Here is a 10734-nt window from a genome sequence, read left to right on the forward strand (position 1 = left end):
ACAAAGGATATATATACACTACTCAAAAGAAAATAGGGAACACTTTCCAGACACCAAAAATTAGGCTATTTTCAAATGACTGTAACTCGGTGAAAAATCATCGTAGATAAAAAATAAAAAAAGCATTTTGAAGCTTGAAGATCCAACTTTAACGCTCTATCAGCAGATTTTCAAAATTCTTTTAACTTCCTTGTCTTATGCAGTAAAAAAGCACACCCTGTTTTGTTCCTTAAAATTTCGTATTTTTGACACTTTGCAGCTCGACCAACAAATTTTTTTCGAACAATTCAAGTAAAGCTTCATAAACTACAACATTTTGCCTACAAAATGCTTTTCTTAAAATTTCTCTACGATTTTTTTTGACCGAGTTACGCTACTTTGAAGCTAAACCTGCATTTTTTACAAATGATATCCGTACTCCGTGAAAAATCATCGTAGACAAAAAATCGAAAAACCATTTTAAAGCTCGAAGTTCCAGCTTTAACATGCTGTTAATGGTTTTCAAAAATTTTCTCAATTTCTTAGTACTATGCCCCAAAAAAGATACACTGTTTTTTCCTTAAAATAACGTATTTTTAACAGCCTGTAGCTCAATAAAAAAATTTTTCTCGACAAATCCAATGCAAGTGCCATAAAGTATGACATTTTCTCTACAAAATGCTTTTTTTAAAGTTTTCTCTACGATATTTTTTGACCGAGTTACAAGACTTTGAAGATATACATTTTTTACAGTACATTTTTCCGAAAAATGACGTCTACCGCCGACATTAGCATTACCCAATGTGCACCACGTGGAGGTTGTCGGTCGGATTTTTGCACATCGTGTGTGTGTGTGTGAGTGTGTGTGTGTGTGTGTGTGTGTGTGTATGTATGTATCGCAGCAGAGATAAGGACCCCGCAGTTCGTCACTTCTGCAGTATTTAATGACTCCAAACCCTCTCTGCTGTGTGTGTATGCGCTCGCGCGCATGAGAGTTCAATAGTGTGTATTTCCTCCTCTCTGATCAATTACTGCTTGCAAGCGTTCTCGCATATTTATACATCTTGCAATACGATCTTGCGGAATGTTGTGCCAAATTTCCGTTAAAATTTCTCCCAATTCTTCTAAATTTCGCGGCTGTTCCTCGCGACGCCTTAATCGTCGTTCCATTTCATCCCAAATGTGCTCGATTGGATTTAAGTCCGGGCTATTGGCGGGATGATTTAACAGTCTAATTGCGTGTCGTTGAAAAAAACGTCGCGTTATATTCGCCGTATGAGGTCGAGCGTTGTCCTGCATAAAAATAAAGTTCCGACAGGTTCGATTTAATAGCAAAACGTGTGGTCGTAGAATATCGTTGATATAACGAACACCCGTCATTGCCGGAGGTGGCAGGATCACTAGATCACTTCGTCTTGTAAGTGATATACACCCCCACACCATCACGGAACCGCCGTTGTAGGATCGTATTGGCATAACGCAACGTCGATCATAGCGTTCATTTCGTCGATGCCAAGTACGTATACGGGCATCATTGCCATAAAGGCAAAAACGTGATTCGTCGGAGAAATATACATTTCTCCAATCCTGTGAACTGTAAACATATAGTCGTCTTAGTCTAAAAAAAATCTCTTTTTAGACAAAGATGACCATATGTAAGCATTGCATGCTCAATACAATAAAATTTTGTTTAGTACGCCGGCGATTCTCGCAGTGTGATAAGCGACACGGAATTTTCAAAATGCCGCGTAGACATTTATCGGCCGTAGAAGTTGCACGCATAATTGCGCTTTTGCAACAAGGTTTTAGTATGCGTTATGTGGCGCAAGATATTGGTGCATCTGTGTCCGTAGTGAGTAGAGCTTGGTTACGATATCAAGACACGGGAAATTACACGAGACGTGAAGGTAGTGGTCATTCTCGATTAACGACAAATAGACAAGATCGAGCCATTGTTCGTTATGCATTAGAAAGACGAATAATTACCGCAAGAAACATTCGTAATGACATTCATTTGCGCCATGTGTGCGAACAAACAATTCGCAACCGTTTGAGAGAAGCCGGTCTTCGTTCTCGTGTTCGTGCACAAGTACCAAGACTCACACTCGTACATCGCCAAGTACGTTATCAATTTGCGCGCGATCACATAAATTGGACCGCTAGGGATTGGAGAAATGTATATTTCTCCGACGAATCACGTTTTTGCCTTTATGGCAATGATGCTCGTATACGTACTTGGCATCGACGAAATGAACGCTATGATCGACGTTGCGTTATGCCAATACGATCCTACAACGGCGGTTCCGTGATGGTGTGGGGGTGTATATCACTTACAAGACGAAGTGATCTAGTGATCCTGCCACCTCCGGCAATGACGGGTGTTCGTTATATCAACGATATTCTACGACCACACGTTTTGCTATTAAATCGAACCTGTCGGAACTTTATTTTTATGCAGGACAACGCTCGACCTCATACGGCGAATATAACGCGACGTTTTTTTCAACGACACGCAATTAGACTGTTAAATCATCCCGCCAATAGCCCGGACTTAAATCCAATCGAGCACATTTGGGATGAAATGGAACGACGATTAAGGCGTCGCGAGGAACAGCCGCGAAATTTAGAAGAATTGGGAGAAATTTTAACGGAAATTTGGCACAACATTCCGCAAGATCGTATTGCAAGATGTATAAATATGCGAGAACGCTTGCAAGCAGTAATTGATCAGAGAGGAGGAAATACACACTATTGAACTCTCATGCGCGCGAGCGCATACACACACAGCAGAGAGGGTTTGGAGTCATTAAATACTGCAGAAGTGACGAACTGCGGGGTCCTTATCTCTGCTGCGATACATACATACACACACACACACACACATACACACACACACACACACACACACACACTCACACACACACACACGATGTGCAAAAATCCGACCGACAACCTCCACGTGGTGCACATTGGGTAATGCTAATGTCGGCGGTAGACGTCATTTTTCGGAAAAATGTACTGTAAAAAATGTATATCTTCAAAGTCTTGTAACTCGGTCAAAAAATATCGTAGAGAAAACTTTAAAAAAAGCATTTTGTAGAGAAAATGTCATACTTTATGGCACTTGCATTGGATTTGTCGAGAAAAATTTTTTTATTGAGCTACAGGCTGTTAAAAATACGTTATTTTAAGGAAAAAACAGTGTATCTTTTTTGGGGCATAGTACTAAGAAATTGAGAAAATTTTTGAAAACCATTAACAGCATGTTAAAGCTGGAACTTCGAGCTTTAAAATGGTTTTTCGATTTTTTGTCTACGATGATTTTTCACGGAGTACGGATATCATTTGTAAAAAATGCAGGTTTAGCTTCAAAGTAGCGTAACTCGGTCAAAAAAAATCGTAGAGAAATTTTAAAAAAAGCATTTTGTAGGCAAAATGTTGTAGTTTATGAAGCTTTACTTGAATTGTTCGAAAAAAATTTGTTGGTCGAGCTGCAAAGTGTCAAAAATACGAAATTTTAAGGAACAAAACAGGGTGTGCTTTTTTACTGCATAAGACAAGGAAGTTAAAAGAATTTTGAAAATCTGCTGATAGAGCGTTAAAGTTGGATCTTCAAGCTTCAAAATGCTTTTTTTATTTTTTATCTACGATGATTTTTCACCGAGTTACAGTCATTTGAAAATAGCCTAATTTTTGGAGTCTGGAAAGTGTTCCCTATTTTCTTTTGAGTAGTGTATATATATATATATAAAAATATTTTTGAGACTCATCATAACCTTCTTCACCTGCCTACACCCCCATCGATAGCGCAGCGGCCCGCCGTCACCTTTCTGCCGCCGCCGCCGCCGCCACCACCACCCCGCCGCCACCACCACTCCACCACCACCACTCCACCACCACCACCACCGCCACCACCACTAATTATGTCTTTCGTCTTTCGTCTTTGTCTTCCTTCCCACCACCACCACTAATAGTCCTCTTCCCCCTCCTCCTCGTGGAGGATGAGTTGTACCGTTAAAATTATATGTATTAATATAAAGTCTGGTAGAATAGAGAAGATCTCGTAGAGGTTATTTGCGTAAAGTTGGGCTCCTTCCTCTTCTTCTTCAGCTTCCTCTTCTTCCTCGCTTTCCTCTTCTTCCTCGCTTTCCTCGTATACAGGAGGAGGAGGAGGGGGATGTCCGTTCAGGACAGCTCGTGCTGTTTCAAGCACTTCGCGTAGAATATCGTTGGGGAAGCGGGAGAAGAGATTGTGCAGGTACTCCTGCATTGATTCTTCTCCAAATTCCATATTTATTATTATTACTGTCTATTACGCACTTAAGATCACTCACTTGCGGCGAAGTACCTCACGGATTGAGAGCACGGCTACGACTGAGGAACAAAGGACTGTGCGAGAGTGTCCTCCGTCGCAGCGCGTATTTACAATTGCGGCGTACGTTTCATCTTAATCTTTGACCGTCATTCAATACTTTTTGAGAGTAGACGCAACTGTATGCTGATTAATGCAATATATATCGTCACCGTTGCCTTTTTACCGACACCGCCGCCACCACCACCACCACCACCACCACTATTGTCATTGGTGTCCCCGTCCGCGACTTCCCCGTCCGCGGCTTCCTCGTCCTCGTCCTCGGGGGGAAGAGGATAGAAAAAATATTGGATTGTCATCCCCCTCCTCCATCATGTCTACTTCTTCTTCCTCCACTTCTACCATCACCACTTCCTCCTCCTCCACTTCTCGCACCACATTTTCTACCCGGATCTGTTGGGCTTCCTCCCCATCCTTTATCAAGATGCGTCAGGATATGTCCCAAAACATCATCACAATAAATGATGGGAGTAAGGTGAAAATGTTAAATAAATTTCTAATATATATATCGTCTTGAGGAGGAGGATGTCCGTGAAGGACGGATTCCGCGGCAGCGATAATTCTGTCCAATGTATGGACGGGGAGAAGACAAAGAACTCTGTGCAGGTAATCCTGCATCAACTCAAGTCCGTTGCAGAGTTCTGAATTCATTTTTTTAACTCACTTATCACTCCCGATAGTATTGAAGCGAAAGCGCGATCAGGACTGAAAAGCAAAGGGCTGTGCGAGAGCATCTTCCGTCGCAGCGCGTATTTACAGTTGCGTCTAATCTCAAAAAGTATTGCATGACGGTCAAAGAATAAGATGAAACATACGCCACAACTGTATGCTGGCTAATGTATAAAATATCGTCGCCATCACAACTCACCACCGTTTGTCATTCCTCGTTCCGAAAAGTATCTATCTTTCTTTTATATTATATTACTGTCTCTCGATAGAGAAGCCTGACGTCACTTGACGCGAGTCCACCGTTTTATAATGTGGAAATGATGAGAGAAAGTAATTTCTGAGCGTATGTTTTAATATCAATAGCATAAGCAATTAATTCATACTCGATCTGCGAACTCTTATCGTAAGATTTGCGCAACATATGTATAGCTTCGCGTTTATTCACGACACAATTTTGACGCAAAAAGTTTATGAAGTATTTAAATTTCTCAGTCGCGATAGCGATGCTTTGATATAACGTAAAATATACATGTTCAATGCAATGCTCTAGCTCGTATAAGAATAGCACGGTTGCAGGCTTGAGATAAATACATGCATCGTGCAACGTTAATTTAACAATACTTTGTTCGTTCAGTTTAACAAGTTGTATGGTAAGGTCGTGTATCGTTAACGATGATGATGTCTCCGTTGATTGGACGAATCGCTCGATGTCAACACGTTTCTCGATCAAAGTTCTCCATGTTCTGTATGGTAGAATAATCCGGTTGCCGCGTGTATCGCCGAGCGATATCTCCACAGAGCATGAAACTGATGTCACGCTGATGTCAATATCAATCCATTTGTAGGATGTTAAGGTTAACGAGAACCTTCTGCCTAGAATGCGCGGCGTATACCGCGAATCTGAAGACGTGCTAAAAAGAAATGGAGATGAGTGAAACGTACAATAAAAAGTAATTGAATAAAAATATAATTTGTATGTATACAATGATACTTACGGTTTATCACACGCTTCAATCGGAACGTAATAAAGTGCCATTGCGCTTATTTCAAGAGCGTTGCGTTGTCTGAACCGTTCGAACGAGCAACTGATGCAAGACTGATTGCAAATTGTGACGCTTCTTTTTTGCGATTAATGTTACTGAAAGTTTCGAAGAAGGAGAAGGGGAAGTCCCTCCCCTCTTTTCAGTAATTTCTTTTGTTATCACTAAAACATGTCACGACACGTTTTTCACGGTCCGTTGCACATGACGTTTTTTGTGATTAATGTTACTGGAATTTTCTAAGAAGGAGAAGGGGAAGTTTTCCCTCTTTCCAATAATATCATTGTTATCACTCGAACATGTCACGACACGTTTTTGCGGTCTGACAACGTGAAAGAAATGTATAAGAACGTAGGTGAAATAAGTATGATCCGTTTTCAAATACATGATCCCCGATATGTGGGGGTAGATTGTTTTTCGCAAAACGATAATGATTCAAGACAGGTATCAACTGCAGTTGGATGATGCAAGCTTAGACAAAGAAGTCGCAAACGCTGGTGCGAACATCCCCGATATGTGGGGTAGATTTTCATGAAACAATGATTCAAGACAGGCACAGACAGCTTGCAATAAACAAATCGCGAGGCAATGACGATGCTTCCCCTAGATGAATAAAGGAATTGCATATGAAGTACATAATAAGTCAATTAGCGCTCAGACCTCAGTAGATGTCTTGGAAGCATACCGAATCGATCGCAATATGCAGCCGTAAAAGAAATGGCCAACCATATTGATGACATAGACTCGGACGATAGTATGGATATTGAGTTTGAAGATTTAGATCAGAATTTAGTGGACGAAGACGAAGACGAAGAGGTCATATTATCTGACGATAGTGGATGTAACTCTGTTCAAAGTGAGCACTCTGAGGATCTCGTGGAAAGAGTTTTATCAAATGCACAATATAATGCATTAAATATAAATACAAGGTGTTGTATGATGCAATTTTATTACACGTTCGAAGATTATTCTCCAATAATATGTGTATCATGCATGTTTGATGGTGGGCCCGTGGACTTGGGAGTAGTGCGCACCGTTCGACATCACGAAACTGATACATTCATTGTTCTTCAAGGCAAGTATTGCGACTATTGCCGAAGATCAACATTTATGTACATTCTATGCAACATGTGCCCAATCTGTGTGTTCACACAATAATAAAAATGGCTAATCATATCGCGGATGAAGTTCTTGAAGTTTCGTCTGACGAAGAGTTACCTGGGGATAGCGGATGTGACAGTGATCTAAGTGAGCATCCTGAGATTCGTGTTGTATCAATTGCTGAACTACGCGCTTTGAATCGCACGAAACATTGCATACAATTTTACTACTCGACGGGTGGCGCCCTTGCCGTTTGCGCATCATGCATGATTGAACTTTCTGACATCGAATTGGACTCAATGGACGCCGTTCAAATGCACGAAACAAATTTCCTCGAACATCTTGACGGACGTATCTGCTCTAAATGCCACCAACCCATGTTTGTATATATTCCAGCTAACATGTGCAGAGTGTGCTTACATTGAACAATTATTTTTTTTTTTAATACGCTCAGTGAAAAAAAGAGCATGGAAACCACTAATCATTCTTGTTTGTTAATGCATCTCCTTCGTGGTCGAGAATTTGGATTTGATAACGCGCTTGCCTCTGATACAAGTAAATACTGTGCTACCTTAACATGAAAATAGATTGTTTCGTTGTTCTCTACATGGCAGATACCATTATCGTACATTTATTGATATATCAAATTATAATGATAATTGTGGTGATGAAGTAATCTCAAAGCTTTATACGTGCAATCACATGATTCGTGGCAAGCTTTCTGACGAACATAGTGAAACTTCACCAGTGGAACTTCGTTATGATACTATACTTCCTTAACATGAAAATATTGTGATAGACATTTTTGAAAATTGAAAAATGGAGAACATTGAACGTGAATTGCTCGAGCAATGCTCGCAGGTTGCAAATTTAGCGGAATGGTTCACGTGGTTGTAACGATGCGACGAGTGCCTCGTGCAGCTCGAAGAATGTTGTAGTAGTGTCAAACGTCCACGACTCACCGTCGGCTCTAGACAATCCATAGTGGCGAGAATCGCGCGACTCGCGGGTGCAAAAGCGCAGTTAGAAAGGCGTTTCGTGCACGTTGGTGGTGGTGGTGCGCACGCTAATATTAGCGCCGGTGACAAAAAATCGCTCGTGTGGCGCGAGATCGACGCTGCGTTTGAGTCACGTATTCTTACGGGTGCTGTAATAAACGCGGATTATATTGAGCCGCGACATTTCTTGGAAGACGCTAGTGATTTAGTGATCGAGCAAGTGCGAGACGCTATCGCAAAACATGGAAGTGTAAAAGTGAACACTGTATTCAACGGTGAATTTGTAAACATTCGTGATGACCGCGATAATAAAAGTCTGGCGACGAAAAACTATGAATTGTATAGAGCATCAAATTTGCGCGAGTGGTATGAACGACGCGTTATTGAAGTAATATTAGCGATGCTCGATGAGTTTCAGGAACGCGATAGTGGTTGGGCGTTACACCGAATACAGAACTTGATGGTGAATATAAACAAACTTAATCCCATGCACGCGGGGTGTTACTTTGAAGTGCCGCTGTCGGTAAGTGACAAACGTGCGGTAATTAATGTGCAATCGAAAGACAATGCTTGCTTCGCGTGGTCAGTGGTGGCTGCCCTGTACCCAGCTGAAAGAAATGCATCACTGGAGTCGTATCCGCATTATTCGACTGTTTTAAAGTTTGACGATATACAATTTCCAATGAAAGTGAAAGACATTGGAAAATTTAACGATTAAACGACGTGTCGGTGAACGTGTACGGTACCGAACTTGATAGAAAAGAAAAGTTACAGTACGTTGTACCGTTACGCCTGACTGAAGATAAAAAGGAGAAACTCGTTAATCTTTTCTACGTGGAAGATAAACATGACGTCACCCACAGCCACTTTGTGTGGATTAAGAACCTGTCGCGACTGGTCAGTTCACAGCTGAGCAAAAACGAACACAAGAAATTCACCTGTGATCGGTAAGTGTAATAATAATAATAATAATAATAATAATAATAATAATATTAATAATGATAATATTAATAATACATGTATTAAAAATATTTATTACAGATGCCTGCATTACTTCCACTCTGAAGAAAAATTGCAGTCGCATGTAGTGGAGTGCAAGAAAATAAATGACTGCGCCATCATTCTACCGAGAGAGGACCAGAAATGGCTAAAATTCGACTCATACAACAACAAGGAGCGCGTCTCCTTTGTAATTTACGCCGATTTGGAGTGCGTATTGAGGAAGATGGAGAATGAAACAGAGAACACGTTGAGTTTCGCGTATCAACATCACAAGGTATTTAGCATAGCTTACTATGTTAAATGCTCGTTCGACGACGCGTTATCAAAGTATCGCTTTCGCCGCGATAAGGACTGTATCGCGTGGTTCGCGAAAGAATTAGAAAATTTGGCGCATGACATAAAAGCCCGAATATCCATCAATGTTTCAATGGAACAATTAACAAGACAGCAACAAGAGGCATTCTTGAACGCAACGAAGTGCCATATACCTGTATATGCGAAAAACCCTTTGTATCAGATAAACGCTTTATCCGTAACGAGTGGCTTGATAATCAACGGGTGCACGATCATTGTCATCTGACCGGCAAGTACCGTGGTCCCGCTCATAACAAATGTAATCTAAATTATAATACGTACGTTATTCCAATCGTTTTTCATAATTTGAGCGGTTACGACGCGCATTTTATAATAAAAGAAATTTCTACCGCGTTCGAAGGCAAGATTGATCTACTACCGGTAAATAAAGAAAAATATATTTCTTTTACTAAACATGTCGCAGCTATTGGCGTAGGAACAAAATCAGGCGAAGTACGAAATTGTATACGATTTCGATTCATTGATTCATAAATTCTTAAGTTCGAGTCTCGAAAAATTGGCGTCATTTCTAAATATTGAACAATTAAAAATTACTCGTTCTGAATTTTCATCGTTATCATCGAACGAGGATTTCGAATTTCTCACACGCAAAAGTGTCTTTCCGTACGAGTACGTTGATAATGTCGACAAACTTTTAGAAACGCGTTTACCTCCGCGTGAATCGTTCTACAGTTCACTCACCGAGCAGACGGTATCAGAGCATGATTACGCTCATGCCGAGAACGTATGGCAGCGGTTCGCAATAGAAACCCTGGGCGAATACAGCGATTTATATTTGAAAACGGATGTTTTATTATTAGCCGACATTTTCGAAAACTTTCGTGATAAAAGCATGCAGAGTTACGGTCTGGACCCTGCGCATTACTATACATTACCAGGCTATACATGCAATGTTGAAAAAAACTGGTAAGATTCGAATTGCTTACGGACATAGAAATGGTACTTTACGTGGAACGTGGGATCCGTAGCGGATTAAGTCAATGTTCGGGCAGATATGCAAAGGCCAATAATAAGTACATGAAATCGTACGATCCGTCAAAACCATCAATATATTGTCAATATTACGATGTGAATAATCGTTATGGATGGGCAATGTGCCAGCCGTTGCCATACGGTGAATTTAAATGGATCGAAAACGTTGAAAATTTTGATGTAAACGCGATCGCATTGGACTCGAACACCGGGTATATATTGGAAG

The sequence above is a fragment of the Solenopsis invicta genome, chromosome 3 (genome assembly GCF_016802725.1).
Source record: "Solenopsis invicta isolate M01_SB chromosome 3, UNIL_Sinv_3.0, whole genome shotgun sequence".
NCBI lineage: Eukaryota > Metazoa > Arthropoda > Insecta > Hymenoptera > Formicidae > Solenopsis > Solenopsis invicta.